The sequence below is a fragment of the Phasianus colchicus genome, chromosome 4 (genome assembly GCF_987193195.1).
Source record: "Phasianus colchicus chromosome 4, bPhaCol1.hap1.1, whole genome shotgun sequence".
Classification (NCBI taxonomy): domain Eukaryota; kingdom Metazoa; phylum Chordata; class Aves; order Galliformes; family Phasianidae; genus Phasianus; species Phasianus colchicus.
The window spans coordinates 2677101-2693891 of record NC_143439.1 but is presented as its reverse complement, the minus strand read 5'-3'; the positions used below and the strand labels follow the sequence as shown (position 1 = coordinate 2693891).

General features: G+C 39.4%; 1 long non-coding RNA gene across 4 annotated transcripts; it reads right to left on the bottom strand.

The window, feature by feature from the left end:
• Positions 1 to 322: 322 nt before the first annotated feature.
• Positions 323 to 16765, bottom strand: LOC116243133 (uncharacterized). Of its 4 annotated transcripts, XR_016465713.1 has the most exons (4): positions 16680 to 16765; positions 16496 to 16582; positions 10998 to 11190; positions 323 to 3200 (listed from the first exon to the last, which is right to left on the bottom strand). It is a non-coding gene; the product is annotated as an uncharacterized LOC116243133 (long non-coding RNA). The 4 variants fall into 4 exon arrangements; XR_004169889.2 differs by lacking the exon at positions 16680 to 16765 and having other exon boundaries at positions 323 to 3197; XR_016465712.1 differs by lacking the exons at positions 323 to 3200; positions 16680 to 16765 and adding an exon at positions 9775 to 10216.
• Between the last annotated feature and the right edge of the window lie 26 nt (positions 16766 to 16791).

Here is a 16791-nt window from a genome sequence, read left to right as displayed (position 1 = left end):
AGCATAAAAAGCTGGTTAACAGTCTATTGCCACTGCACAGTGTGAGTTCTGGGCAAGGAGGCTGGGCTTCCCTGGGGATGGTGGCTGGTCTTCCAGCCTTCTGGAGGAGTGAACAACCACCTCTTCCTACAGCAAAGGTTCCATAAAAGCACAGGTGAAAATCCACTGGCTATGCTCAATACCACATTACAGCTTCCTGTAACTTAGAAAGTTGTTTGAGTAAACACTGCCATCATTTTTTTAAGTACTGACTTTAAGACAAAACAGGCTGATCTTAAAAAGAAGGATTAATTGGATTAGCAAATATTTATTGATCGTTTGACTTGGAACCACATTTTCACAGCCTTTTGAATCTCTGGGAGCAGAACAAAACATGATTCTGCTCTGTACACCTGCTGAACCAGCACTCTCACATGAAACATGTCATTATCAGAGCTACCAACGTAGCTTCAAATTGAGACAATAACCAGCAAGGATACGCAAGAAAGAAAGAGATTGACCTATAACTATAAAAACCCTACACAAATTATCTGCAGTTAGTATCAGTTGGTCTCTCTGTACATCAAGGATAGAAGAGGGACTGTCAACATCTGAAAGATGCTGACTTACAATGCAAGGAGCTATTTTCTCTTTCTGGCAAATTTCTGTTCTTTCTCCTTCCTTGGTCTGAAGCATTAGAATGGCACATTCTGTTTATGAGAAGCTTTTGGAAAATGATATTAGTACTGCTGTCTGCAAACAACACTTAACTGCACTTAACTGGAGGCTCTCTGTTTTAAATTTACAAGGACTTCCAGCAACCTACTGCTATCCACATATAGCCTTCTAACCTGACCTCGAGGTAAAATTTCAAAGCAGGGAAAAGGAGAAAGTAACAAAAAACCCTTTCACAATTTCCATCTATGAAGTGTTAGTTTACATTTAGATTTTAAATATACTAAGTTTAAGACTCTTGCAAAAGAATTCCAATCGATGTGTTTCTGAAATACAATTAAAGTCTGAAAAGCTATCGTGGAACAAAAGTTTATTTTCCTCTTCAGCTGATAACTACTTAAGAGATAAAAACAAGTATTCTAGACTTCTGGGCTGCTCAGCTGTGGAAGAGATATGATTGTAGTCACATGAAAACCTTCCCCTCTTGCAGCGTCTCCAAGGAATTTCTCATGGGACATATAATGAACCTTTAATTTCCAGGGAAAAAAGTCAAACGTCCCAAAATTTCTGAAAGCCAAAGCTTCGGCTCTGAAATGTGTATGGAAGTACAGGAAAGGGAAGGGAAATAATTTGCAAATTTCTGCTTTGTGTCAGTTCTCAGAAGTAAGAAGGTGAAGTGCATTGCTATACTTTATACTTTACTCAAGCAAAGAGAACGATGCAAAAAGTGCAAGTGAGGAACAAATGGGCAAACCTGCAAAGTCATACCATTTTGCACCTAAGGAGAAATTTTAATCCTAAAAAAACATTTCAGCAAACAGAGCACTTTGCTCTACCCTTACATCAATGACAGAAGGCTGGGGAATGGACAGTGCAGAATTAGTGGCCAGTCACAGCATGCTGCAGAATGCACACGTCGAGCTTCTTTATGCTGTAGCAGTGATTCTCACTGCACTTCTTCCCCAGCTCATACACGTAACAAAAAGGGAGTTCAAAGAATAGGTTATAAGAATGTGTGTTGATGCCATTCTCCCATCTCACGTAATTTTTTTTTAAATTTATTTCTCTAACTATTCATATTTCTAGACTGCATTTTTTACTATGCCACCATATCTTCAAGTTTCCTATCCCTGATTCTCAAGCCTCCCACTCTGGATTGAAGTGGAAAAGCACGTCTTCGCACTGCTGAAACACACTGCCAAGCAGCAGGATGTTTGCATGGAGTCGTAATTATGGGCAAATTCAGTGTACATACAGGCACTGCAAGTATCTGCACTCTTAGAGGAAGGATGTAACAGTGTCACCACAGAAAGGCGCATGGGGATGCACCAAAAGACTTTGGAAGTATTTGAAATTCATTCGAGTCCTCCCACATTACGTGAGTTATCAATTAACTAATAAACCATTGTATTCCAGAGCTTGAAAGGTCAGGTCCAGTAAAATGGAGGACAGACACTGAGTAGCAGAAGATCCAAGGTAATAGCAGCATTAATTCCTTCACAATAAACAGCTTTATCAGCTTTTTCATCAGTCTCTCTCCTAGATAAATGTAGACGATGAAAAGCAAATCAAACATAGAATATTTAAATCAGCGCTTTAACTACATTATTAATGGCTTATTTAAAACAAACACCTATTCTGATGAGAGAAAATACCATGACTTTGAAAACCTGCCTTACCCTACTTGATTACTCCATTTAATAGAAAGTTGAACAATACACTGTATAAAATCCATTTGTCTTAATATTTTTACATGAAAAACAATCTCGTGTTACAGTGCAATAGGATCCTGCTGACCACACTTCAAGGAACAAAACAGTTATACAGTAGTTTCAGTTAAAAGTCAATTTTTACAACATAAAGAATTATGAAATATCAAAGTAACTTTTACAGTACGCTGTTAACACAAGTAGTAAAATGCTGGCCAGAAAAAAGTTTGTTGAAAATGCAAGAAGATTATTAATCTTCTGTTCTATTTAAAGCAGTTGGATGTGGTGAAACTGGGAGGTAATAGGTGTAAATGTCAACACTTCGGAATGACTTTAAAATAAAGTTTCTGCTAAAAGCCCCACTAATCATAGGAGATACACCAGCAAATTCACTTCATGCAGAGGTCATTTCATTTTATCACTGCAGTATACAGAATGAATACTGTAGTGCAACAAGCAATATCAGTGTTTCTTCTTAAACAAACTGTTTTGTTGGGTTTGCCCCTGGCTTTTTGTTGTTGGTTTTTTTGCTTGGTTGGTTTTTGCATGTATGAATAAGCTTTGTAAGAGGGCTCTTGCCAACATAACCAATATTTCAGAGGGAAAGGAAATTGCATTCTTAATGATGTTCCATCAGAGAAATTTCCACCGAGTGCAAAGCAGACTGGGAAGTCAATCAAAGGTCAAGCCTCTGAGAGGTCAAGTTCCTTGAACGAACACAGTTCTGATGTTTAATTGTTTTCAGGCAGAGCTCTGCAGGTAGGTCAGCGGTGAATTTTATAGCTGACAACACTCACGGAAAGAAATCACTCCCAAGGCTGAGGTGGTTATGCACTGCTGAACAACGAGATGAAAAAAATAAGTAACTCAGGAAAGCAAGGCGTTTTTGTCTCACCATTTAGAAATTTGTAAATTAAAAAAAAAAAAAACTACCTGTATCACTAATGCACCTCACTCTCAAAAGTCGCTGAAATGCACAACAAAAATAAAAGAGGCTGCACAACAAAAGAGATTCACAAGAGATTACAAGACAATGAAGAAGCGCTTGAAATAATATTGATGGTAATAGCAACCTAAAAGTTCAACTTATTTCCAATAGCTGAATGACTAGAAATTATCTTCCCTTTCAAAACAGTATATTACGGGACTGGACAAGGCATGTGGATTATAAAATAGCCCACGGTTGGTACTTAAACCCCATTCTTGACTCCAAAGCCCATAATACTTTATGACATTTCAAAGACGCCTAACAATCTTAAATGGATAAATTAATGCATATCAGAACAGAATACTCTTTGGAAAAAGTGGGATGCTCAGTGAAAAAGTGGGATGTTCAGTCACAATTTACCAGTGTACCTTTAAAAAGAAAAAGACGAATATGACAAGGGGAGTTCTTTCTGAAGATGGAATTCCAACCTAACTATACAGGAGGTTATATAATTGCTAAGAAAACTTAGGGCAGTGAGAAAGCAGGAATCAATTACAGAGAATTATAACATCAATAATCATCTGTAGAATATGCGGGACCATGCAGGCACCTTCACACAGTGTCCTCCTTTCACGTGGAAAGTGAAAAACTGAGAAAGGAGAAAACTTATTTTCTAAGCCTGAAACAAAGTACTCATTCCATTCACTTGCTCCTGAGCAAGTAATTGACTTGTACTGCTCTTGTAGATTAAAAAAAAAGAGATAAGAAAATAACACATTATGAATAAATTAGCAACAGCCCTCAGAAAGTGCTGATGAAGAATCCCTTACTTCCTCCATTTTCATAATTACAGGATATACATCACATTAATAATTTTGAATTTTGAGAACTCCCAACCCGCAGCACCACAGCCCTAGCTCGCACTCACAAGGTAATGTATTTGCATTCAGATTGCCACCTGTGTACCTTTATTACTTAATAAAGAAGGTCAAAAATAATCAAATATGCAAACCAGCTCCTTTCCAAAATACTGAAGTCTCAATTAAGCATGAGTACCTGAAACGTTTCCTTCCTGTTATACAATTGTGGAAAGAATATAATTTCACCAGCACACCGCTCTAGCAGTCTTAAAAAGAGATACAAGCTTTCCATGCAAGACCGTAGCTGAAAACAGAAGAAAAATATAATGCAGCAAAGATTTTATTTTCGAGTAAAACAATATTATTTATAGACATGCATAAGTGTTGTACCATTGCACCAGTAAAATGAGTCCCTTGGTTGCTCTCGATGACTTGAGGTGTCTCGTAGGCAGCCATCAACTTGGTGAGTGCCTTGATGGTATATGCCTGGTTTGCTTTCGGTACTAGATAGGCCTGCAGTAGCCCACTTTCAGTATCAATGCAGGTCAAGGCATATCTCACCCCCTCAGACCAAGGGAGGGGCCCAAAGTAATCAACCTGTCATTAGCGGAGAAAATTGTGTCCTCTAGCAAGGTGGGCTGTTGTTCCAGTCAATGATCCATCTATCTTGGAGCAAGCATAGCAGTCTCAGCAAACCTGGATGATATCAGATAGTTGCATGGGCAGCCCCCATGCTTTAACAGCTGCCCACATTGTCTACTGTCCAGCATGCTGCAGCTTCTGATGTAACCAACGGGTGATGTTCTCAAATGGTGAATTCTCAATGCATTGAACTCGGGCCAGCGTGTCGGCTCTCTCATTTCCCAGTGCCTGTAGGGGCTGGTGACCAGAAACATGGTAGACACATATAGTCTTGTGTTTGACTGTATTCCATGTGTCTAACCACAAATCTCTGCTTGGCATGCATAGTCCACTCCTGGGTGGCCCACTGTTCAATCCAAATAGTGAGCCCAAAGTACACAGCCCAACTATCTGTGCAGATATTCAGAATACCATCACTGGGTTCCTTGGTTATAACCATCCACACAGCTCGCAGTTCTGCCCATTGGCTGCTCTGACCATCCCCCTCATCAAACCAGACAGTTTCAGTGGAGGGATGGTATGCTACTGCTCTCCACTTGCTCAGGTTGCCCTTGCTGGACCCATCCATGTACCAGGCATCTTCAAAAATGGGATATTTCCCATCTTGAAAGGGACTCTTCTCTGGTGGAGTGACCAACGTTCCTTTTGGTACAGCACTGTGATACATCACTGGGCCTAGGATCTTCTTTCAGTGGTGATGAAGACAGACTATTCCTTTGACTGAGATAGGTGATCCATTGTGCCACCATTCGTGCTTGGGCCACCCCTGCTCTAGGAAGCTGGGTCAGATCTTTCATCCACCCCTGAATCAGCAGGGTGGTCTTAACTTTGACCTCCCATCTGGAGACCCTAGTTACAGGGGGACTGGCATTCACTGTCACGCAAGCAACTGTGCAATTCCCAATTCTTTTTCCTCAGATGGCTCAGGCGTAGAGGCCTGGGTCACTTGAGGAGGCTTTTTCCTCTTACTAGGAAATAGAAAATCTTCCAAGTTCCATGTTGCCGTTGGTAGTTTGTCAACAGTTCTCACCCCAGGTTTTTTGGGGTAATTTTGAAATTTTTGATTGTTCTTCAACTACCTCCATAGCTGCAAGAGGACACGATTGACCAATTTCCACACATTGAACCTCAGCTTGGATTAAGTCATTAAACATGTAGCAATTGGGTAGATCAATATGATTGGAGGATCAGCACAATAGAAAGGTGAAATAAAGTATGGGAACACCTGCCCAGAAATGACAAAGTGAATAAATTCCTTTATTCACTTTATTTTGCTTGTACACATAACTTTGCTTAATTTATTGAACTTGTTTAAAAGATGAAGATCTTGACCTATGAGTTTTCAGCTTTCTTATTCTCTCTCCCATCTCACTTTGGAAGGAGCTAGCAAGTAACTGTGTGGGTTCTGAGCTGCTAGCAAGAGGGAACCCTCCAAACATGACCATGCTCAAACACAACTGCTTTTGCAATTACACTCCATAGTTCTTTTTACTTTGGGGAATTTGGAATAAAGACGACAGATTTTGACATTTTATTCCACCTTGTCTAATATAGCATTTTTAAGGGCACAGATGATCCAATTTAGAATCAAAAAATGACGTCACATTCATAATTCAAGAACTTCTATTTATGAAGAACTGCAGGCAAATAAACGTAGGTAGACTACAAATTACAAAATTAGATTCAAGACTGCCGAGCTACAATCTAAAGCTTGTATTTTGTGCATGAAGAATACTATACAAATTAATAAAGTATTACTAATATGTGTAAAAATGTTAGGGGAACTACCCTTACTGACTGCCTTATACTCTTGTCATACAAACTATTCCTCAAAGACAAATTCTTCTCCAGCGTACATGTATTTGGACAACGTCTAGTTCAACAGCATGGATGTTGTCCATGGTTTGGACAGGTACGCCCTCTGCTGAGCTAGCCGGATGGCCAGGCCCAGAGAATGATGGTGAATGGAGTTCTATCCAGCTGGCATCTGGCCCTGTGAGGTCTTCCTCAGGGGTCTGTATTGAAGCCTATCCTGTCTAATAAATGTATTGATGACCTGGATGAAGGTACTGAGTGCACCCTCAGTAAGTTTGCAGATGACATCAAGTTAGGATGAAGTGTCGATCTGTCTGGCAGTAGGAAGGCCCTACAGAGGGATCTGCACAGGCTGGATAGCTGGGCTGAGGCCAATTTTATGAGCTTTAACAAGACAAGACCAAGTGCCTGGTCCAGCACAAGTCTTATGAGGAGGAGCTGAGGGAACTGGGATTGTTTAGTTGGGAGAAGAGGAGGCTCATGCGAGACCTTACTGCTCCCTACAACTACCTGAAAGGAGACTGTGGCAAGGTGGGGGTTGGCTATTTTCCCACGTAACTACCGAGAGGATGAAAGGTAATGGACTTAATGGACTTAAATTGAGCCAGGAAAGGTTCACATTAGATAGTAGGAAATATTTCTTCTCAGAAAGAGTGGTAATAGTTTTAAATGTGCTGTCCAGGAAAGTGGTGGGTCACCATCCCTGGATATTTTCAAGAAAATGGTAGATGCAGAACTTAAGGACATGATTTGGTAGGCATAGCAGTGATGGAATGACAGTTGGACAAGATAATCTTAACCTTCTTTTCCAATCTGAATGATTCTATTATATTTTTCTACATTAGCAATTACATGCAAGCATACCATGAATTAAATTTCCAAATTAACCAACATGGCCATGGGCATGATTCTGCAGAAAGAACTCATTTTGTCAATTTTCTTTGCAGTAAGAGACTGAAATTCTAGGAAACAACAAATTCTCAGTTACCTATCCACACAAGATTACTTTATAATGTGCAAGTGAATCAAAATAATATAGATTCTGACAGTTCAGAAGCAAGGGCAAAGAGCTTTAAAAGTATTTCAGTCCTAGGTATATAAACAATCTGTTTGTTTTCTCTGTTATTGCAGGGAAGGACACAACTTCCTGCTTGGATGCCACACCAGCATGAAAATCATGTTTTGTTTGTATCAGAACACTTCACACTAAAGACTACATGCATAAAATACAGTGATCATACTTTATATGTAAATTAAATGCTCACACAACCAGAGTGTTATAAAAGTAGTCAGTAAAAAGGTACTGTTCCCAATTAATTCATAGACATTGTTTATATATATAAAATGTGTATATAAATAAAAAATGTGTATTTGCCATCACAACAACAAATGAACACATTTGTTTTCTAGTGGAAGCTGAGAAAGTCTGAGGGAATTCTCTAACATAAATAGTAGTCTCCCTGAATGAATATAACACTGAAAAGTCATTTTACGTCTCAGAGCTACCTGGAGAGAAAGGCTGGGACAATACTTTTTCATTTTAGCTTGATCTGATAAATAAAGCCTACATTCAACTGAAGAAGGAATGAGCTTCCACAATTCAGGTAACTATGTCATACACCCCTTAAGGCTAACCTCTTGCAAAAACAGTAACAGCAACTGGGCTTTCTGGAGGTGCTTATTCTTCCCCTTTTTCTTTTTATTACTTTTTATACCATTCCTAGCAGATCATGAAATTTGATTCCAAGAGCAATACACACTGGAACTACTCTGGAGAACATAAGGTTTAAAACAGGTTCAATCAGGTGAGGTTCTCCACTCGAGTTCTGAGTATCTTCAAAGATGAAGATTGCACAAACTCCCTGGATAACCAGCTTTAGTGTCTAACCATCCTCAATATGAAACTTTTCCCCTGTATTAATTTTCATTTAACCTGCTTTATCATGGATATGATCCTTCTTGTCCTATCACTGTGCACCTACTGGAAGAGTTTTGTCTTACTATAGCTAAGCATCAGTTTGGAGACCTGAAACTTTGCAGAAGATAATTCTAGCGTTCCAGTTGATGAGCTGAATGCATGAAATCAGACAGCAGTAAGATCCTCCCATGGTTTTATCCTCAGGCTAAACAAACCCAACTTTCAGCCACTCCTTGCAATACAACACATTCTAGTATCCTGACATTATTTTCTCTGGAGCCATTCTTGTATATCAATGTGTTTCTTGTACTGGGGAGCCAGAACTGAACAGTATTTCAGGGGCAACTCACACATGCCAAATAGAAGAGAATAATTACTTCCTTCAACCAGATTTTAATGCCCTTGCTCTTACAGTCCAATACATAAGTTGGCATCCTTTACTGAGACACACTGATTTCATGCATTCAGCTCATCAACTGGAACACTAGAATTATCTTCTGCAAAGTTTCAGGTCTCCAAACTGCACTCTTATACTCTGTTATCAAACTTGGCTTCCCTGTAGGTGTTTGTGTGAACACCTGGGCTACAATTACTCACACCTGAGCATATTGCTGCTCATCTTCATGGCAAAACAAGAAAGTTGTCCATTGCCCTACTGTCACACAAAATGGAAACATAAAAGGCCAACTGAACCTTTCAATCACACAGAGAAAAACTAGGATTTTCACCCATGGATGAGACAGTCGTAATAGAAGGCTAGGTAATTGCATACCATCTCATAAATCCTGGAATTTGCTGGTAGGCATCTGTGGGAAGACTGCTACAGACCAACTCTCAAATACTGTAAGATTACAGCAACTTGACTGGTACAGACTTGGCACTGTCAGCTCACAGCCAGGATATAAAGTAAGTAGCACTTGTTGTGTTTATGTTTGTCTTATTGTTTATTTTGTTATTTATTTTATTTTTCACGTTCTATCATTTACTTCCCTTTTTCATTCTTTCTGCCCTTTGACAGATGTGCAGAAAGTGATATTTCTCACTTCTCCTTTGGCTTGAAAATACTATGTTCGTTAATGCTAATAAGCTTCTGGCCACCAAGTCAAATCAGGCCACTCTGTGGAGGGGGCAGAGCTGGAAGAAGCACTTGGCTATAAGCAGAGACACCAAATTTGTTTCATTCACTTTGCAATGACATATATTGTACTGGAAATTTTATTTTAAAAATTAAATAGAAACCACAGAGTTTAAGATCATAATGTCCTGATATACTAGCTAGATAGAATAACTAGACAGGAGTACAACAATCAGACGAGTCTGGTACCAAAACCAAATGCCTAATTCTCCATTTCTTTTTTCTGTGTCCATACAAACAATGAGAGTGAAACAATACCACTGTGGTAGGACATATGACAAATCTGTCACACGTCCCAAGGAGATTGTACTGAGATGTTTCAGTCTTCCTGAAACTGATTTGTAGCATTCAAATACAACTTTGTGACCAGAACTGAACTTCACTGTAAAGACCCTGTAGAATGATCCCAAGACATTTACCAGAATGATCTATGGAACACATCAACCATTCAAAGACAGCAGAACAGCCACATGGTGCTGACTCCCAGTTCTTAATTCCTCTTCCAGTAATGCATCTTAAAAGGAAAAGTGTCACTTCATCAAATTCCCATTTTGCCTAGGTATATAAGACATTCCAGGAGAAAATTCAACAATACACAATATTTTTATAAATGAATATACTGCATGCAGTTCACACAACAAAGTACCCATATAATACCAGTTGTTTCAGAATCTGCTTTATCTAACGTTTTCCTATATCCTTGAAGTATAATCATACTTCAAGGAAGTTAAATACTAATAATCAGTATGGCTTTCTTGCCACTTTCAACTTCCATTAGCTTGCTTATCTATATCAGTATACATTTCTACTTCCAACAGGCAAGAAAATTTAATGAAATTACAGTAGTGTTTTTAAGGCAGTCATTTACAGGTGTTGATTTAATAAAAAGAATCCATTTTGAGAACTGCAGCACTGAAGAGATAATGCAGAACATTTATTTCTGCAGATACTGCAGTACTGCCAGCCTGGCTCAGCTGGTAGCCCTTATGGAATGAGGTACAGACAGTAATAAAGCTGTGTGTACAGGTTTTCTAACTGAAGAACAAGACAGGAAAGAAGGGAAATAAGGAATAGAATCACAGAATTGTAGGGGCTGGAAGGGACCTCGAGAGACCACCGAGTCCAGGCTCCCTGCAAAGCAGGCTCTCTACAGCAGGCAAATAATAGGGCATCATCTGAGACATGGCACTCCAGGCTGTTAAAACAGGAGAGCCTTCTGAGTCCTAACCCACACAGAACTCTGTGGCAAAAGGCAGCAGAAGGAAGTCACAATTCGTAGCACTTTGAACATGACTTGTTAAGAAGCGACAATTAAGATAAATCTTAGCATACTTACAGATAAGACCAAGGAAATGCAACTGGACCCAGCAACTTCTGTCAGTTCTTAGTCTGCACACACTTGCAGGTACGTCAGGCTCTTTCAGAATTAGTCCTACTTCTGAAAGGGGAGTCTTCGAAAAAGCTGAATTCTTCTCTGACTTGCTGCTCTGAACATCATATTTTCTCCTGGAAATAGATACAACACAGGCCTAGGATATGAAAAAAAACAAGGCAATTTTAGAAATTCAGATATATTAAGCTTCATACAATATTAGAAACCCCACCACATAGCTGATCACAGAAACAAAAAAACTGGAGATTTGGCTTCGCTGGCTTTTTTAAAAGCCCTGCTTGGTCACTCAAGAAAACAGAGACACTTCTGAAAAAATAAATACTTGCTTCATGGAGGTAGTGAACTTAAAAGTGATCAAACCAGAGCTTCTCACCTACTGTTTTTTGTGCAATCATTACTTATTCTTTACCATAGAATTCCTATAATCAAGGTAGAAGTCACATCAGCCAGGAAGAGTTAACAATTTGATTATCAGTCTTGCTTAAACAGCTGGACTATAACAAATCCTTGAGAAAGTAGGTGTTTCCATCACTTATTACTCCCGACTTTAAGATGCGTTCTATCTGAAACATAAACACTGAGTCAAATGTGAATAGGTCTACAATGGAGTGTTTTGTAATGAATTTAAGGAAGGCTAACCAGACAAGCCAAAGGGGTGTGCAGCTCATCACTTACCAAGCTTTTGTGTTGGGGTAGTTCTATTCACACTTAAGAAAAACCTATTTACAGCAGCCCACATGCTGGCCTTTTTGTTTTCATATTTTGATTTGCATCAGAGGTTGGGGAAAAAAAAAAAAACCCTTCCTTTTCCAAGGTGATTAGAAAAACAAGTGAACAAAACGACAGACTGATGGGATGCTGTTTTAAGTAGTGAGGAAATTGTAGCAAACTACATACTTAGCTTTCAAGCAAGATGGCATTAAGCCTTAACCTCAACTTTGAGGTCCTAAAAAAAGCTTAATATCAATAAAAAGGACCATTTGTCTCAGCATCCCAATAAAACAGTGAAGGTCTCCATTTTTGCCTGTCACCTGGTATCTCTGGAGCATAGGAAGGCTGTCCCAGCCACTCAGTAGGGATGCAGGAGGCTGCCAAGAGTGCAGTCACCCCAGGCTACTGGAAAATGTAACAGGGACTTGCCATAGTTGCTATATTTTGGCTGGCCAGGCAAAAAAAAAAAAAAGATATATCTCTTCTCTATGCATTTGGCTCCATAAAGAAAGGATTTTTAATGCATATAAGGGCACAATCTCACCTCATTCCACAGCTACGAGATAGATAGTGCATCCTTAAGGAAAAGTGCACCCATACACTTGGCTTTATTGGTAAGCATACTGCTTTGTGTTCCACCTACAACATGGGAAGGAGTCCATTGCTTACAGCTAAGGCACTCAAGTTGCAGACTCCAATGTAACATACTCTTCTTAATACTGTCCCCTGATAATCTAAGTTCAGCCTGGTAGCAAGGCTATACAACTCCTTTAGCCACTTCAAAGAGAAGCTGTGTTCAAATTAAATGGAAAGATGGGTTATGCATCTCTATTCTCTACCTACTAACCTGCCAACAAAGAACACAGTCTTCTCCAGAGCTGTAAACAGCTAGCAGGATTCTTCACGAGACAGCTCAGAGAATATACTGACTGCTGAATACACTGACTTCATTAACACCTGTTCATAAATATCACAACCTGCCCCAGCAACAACCACACACAAAAAAAACCCAATGCATTCCACCAGCAGAACATTAGCCTAGTGACACGCTGGTAACAAACATCCTGACAAAGCTAATGGGCTCAAAGCATGAGAAGCTAGAACTTATACAAGTGCTAAGTTCTATCTTGAAAATCCTGCACGTGAATATTTATTTTTTCAGACTATATGTTCCTTTAAGAATTACCTCAAGGTATTTATTAAAAAGATGTTTAAAAAATTACAGAGATATTCTTCATTTTAACTGAAACTTAAATGTAGATGTAAAGGATTTGACATGTATAATCTAAAATTAAGCAGCAACTACTAATTCTAGCAAGTTGTGATCTCGTACTCTGATTACTGACTTATGGCAGCAAATGCACCACAGGTGCTATGTGCATGGCTACACTGAAAAAACAGGCAAAAAATGAAATGTCAGATGCTTTTTGTAATGCAGAATGTACTTCAAACTGTTTTAAAAGATGACCTTTTCAATGACTGCCCTGCCTACTAGAAAGAAGGGCTTCACGTTTAATAAATTCTTCATGTCCCAAGGAAAAGCTGAGCTACAAGAAAGTTTTGCTCTTAAGAGGGTAACACCTGCCACAGTCAGGATTTTCAAGAGATTTTCTAGTTTTCTCTGGTCAGCTACACATGATAACCTATAATTTATAGAACAATAAATGCTATATTAATCATAACTGCTTTATAAGGTAACCTCTATGTTTCTACTTCCTGAGCAAATCAGAGCAGAAGTGCCATATCCTTATGGACCAAAACAAGGCAAACATCAAGCCTCAGACACTGGGAAGTATCCTTTTAGAACCAGGATTAAGTTTTGCTAACAGAGAAAGTGCAAAGTCAGTCGTCATTATGCTTCCATACATAATGATGTACAATATATACTTATATATCGTACATCAATATATAAGTACAATAAATACTTGAGGAATCGATGGAATTTTCTTTTTCCTGTGTGCAACAATTCCTGACATGCTCTAAATTTTTCAAAACAGTGTAATTTAATCATCTGGGAAACCCTACCTGCACAGCATTCATTTTACATCAGGACAATTCCACATTCACTTAGAAGGAACTCCTTCTGATTTACCCTACCTTCAGACACCACCAGGACCAAGCAGTAACTGTGGAACTCTATTTTTGTATACAAAGGAGCAGCTTAATAGAACAATCAATACTTATTTGGAAAAAAAAAATTAGTAATTTAAGTGAAAAAAAAAAAGTATGAGTCCAAAATGGACTTGGCTACCTGACAACTTATGTACACATAATTATTTTCCTTACAACATCTTATGGCTCCCAAATACGCTCAAATTCTGATTCACAGGATGATTACATCAATTTCAGTGGAGAGAAAATTATCTGAAGCATAAACCATTTTGTCCCTTACTTTGGCTCCAGATTTTTCATCAGCATAACAACTCCTAAATCCTCCTTATATGGCACATTCCCACTGCACTTTAAGTAGCAAATTCAGTTCCTGCAAGTGAATAAGAAATAATCCAATGTAATGAGCAAAAAATCTATGCAGGATAACCACATTTCTAAGTTGCACCTCTTTCTCCTTCTACTTGAATTCGGCAAGTCCTCCTGTCTTCTCATTAGACAAAGATGCTGATGTATTCAGGAAGGATACACCAGCAAATTAACTGGAGGATTTACAGAAATTTACCAAAGGATATTCTGCAAAATAGCACTAACCAAGAGCGCTCTATCCTATAATTAAGCAGCCAGCCTTCTACATTCATATTTCACTCCACTGAAAAGACTGAAGAGAGAAGAGGAATAAGAGAAAAAAGTTGGAGACTTACTAGACTTTAGGACACACAACTGAAATAGAAAGCTATGCCTGAGAAGCAGAAGGAGGTCCTACAGTTATTTCACTGTTTGCAAAGGAAGACAGAATCACAGAATGGTTTGTGTTGGAAGGCCCTTTAAGATCACCTAATTCCAACCCCCTGCTGTAGGCAGGGACACCTCCCTTTAGACCAGGTTGCTCACAGCCCCATCCAGCCTGGCCTTGAACACTTCCAGATAACTAACAGGAAAATACTCTTAGCCTACCAACATATTTCTCAGAATCCAGCTAGGGCAACTCCTTACAGAAGTTATTGCTGCAAATACCAACACTGCCACGTGTACTTTTCTCTGCTGCTTATAAACTTCAAAGTCTAACTTAAGGCTGATAAAAGAGGGCTTCAGAATGCTAGCTGCAGCAACGCTGCTTTTTCACCTTCACATTGCCTTAAACAGGACCAGATTTTACCCCAAAACTACAATTTTCATTTGTTTAATTAAATATAATAACTGTTAACCTCTGCAACTGTATTTAGAGAGCAACACCACTGCAAGTCTTTAAATGAGTAGAAGCCTTAGACTTCTTCTGAAACCGTATTTCCCTACAAGCCTTTTCAAGACAAGGTGCTCAGCTCCACCTGCTGCTGGGTTTAGATTCTCTCTCCTTTAGCAGGCTGAGGTCTGCACAATACAAAGGGATTCATTTTCCATTCTTTAAACATCTTCTACTGACATAGAAGGCCAAAGTCCATGCAGACAACTAACAAAGTGCAGGGGACACATCTTCCCAACAGGTGCATCACCACTTGGTTGCCACATTTCACAACTGCACCCACCAGAGGCACCACCCACCCTTGGAAGACCAATCTTCAACTCAGAAGTCACTTTCTGTACTTTTTCCCAGTTTGCCATGATAATTACAAACACAGGCCAAAGAGCAACAAGAGTAATCTACCCATGAAAATTCACTACAAGGGGGGAGAAAAATAAAGGTAGTCTAATAAGTGTTAGTATGCTATCTAATTCTGTCATAGGTAAAAATCCTTCCACTAATTACACCGGTGTGAGCTATGGATCACTTTAAAAGTGGAAATTTTGCACCTACTGAGAAACAGGTTCTGTTAACACTGGAACACCTCCATTCAAAGCAAGTGTTTTTAAATGAATTTTGGGATTCCAAAACATACACATTATTGCTGCTTCTTTTAGCGTGCATTGGTAGAAATATTCATTAAATATTTCTAGCAAACAGCAAGAGCAGCAAAGACATACATAAAGTGATATTAAAATTAAGCATCTACCTATAGAATATTCAATAGAACTTCTGGGAAAAAAAAAAAAAAATCTTTCAAAGTCAAAAAAGAAGAAAAAAAAAAAATCACACAGATCACTTGCCTGGGGTGACCTCTGTATTTTCTTTTATCTTTATGAAGCTGGAGTAGATTTATACCGGAGTAATTCAGAACAGAGCAGGGACCGCCTGCCTGTTGATATGCTATAAATCTATATTTTAATGCGAGCCTGTTCTGGATACCTTTTGCATTGCTTATTTTTGTTTCTTTTCAAGGAACAGCACGGTTTGGTATTACCTTTCCAAAAGTCCTCTGCTGCCCTCACGTGTTTCACAGAAAAAGCAGATTTACATGACAAATACGAGCTCCTTTACCAGCAGGATAGACTGGAAGGAGCTGTTGGTGTATCATGAAGTATTGTTTTTTTTTTTGTTTTTCACTTCCTCTGGCAGATCATAATTCCGATAACGTAATCTCAAAAAGTTTCCCACTGCTGTTTAACAGCAAAACCACACCGGGGGATGCACAGGCAAGCACTGAGTGAGCCATCAGGCACCTCCTCCAACAGCTTCCAGCGTAAAATAAGAAAGTTCTTGTTTGTTTGAAAGCCGTTTCCCAGCAGAGAGCAATCTCGGGTACCTGAAGCAGGAGCGGGGCACCTCGTTGCCTCAGAGCTAGGAGATAAACGCGACAGAACGCGCTCGCTCACACCTGAGCGAGGAAAAGCTGCAAAGAGCAGAAACACAGTCGATGAAGGACCAGCACGCGAGGAAAGCGACGGAGCACGTCCGCACAGCCGCACTCCTGCTTGCACATCACTGACCCCTTCGCATGCTAAGAGCTACAAACTGCGTTTCTGCTACCCCAAGAAACAGCTACGCTCTCTCTCCTAAAACTCTGCAGTCAGCCAGCCCGGCTCTAAGGGCCGGCAGCGG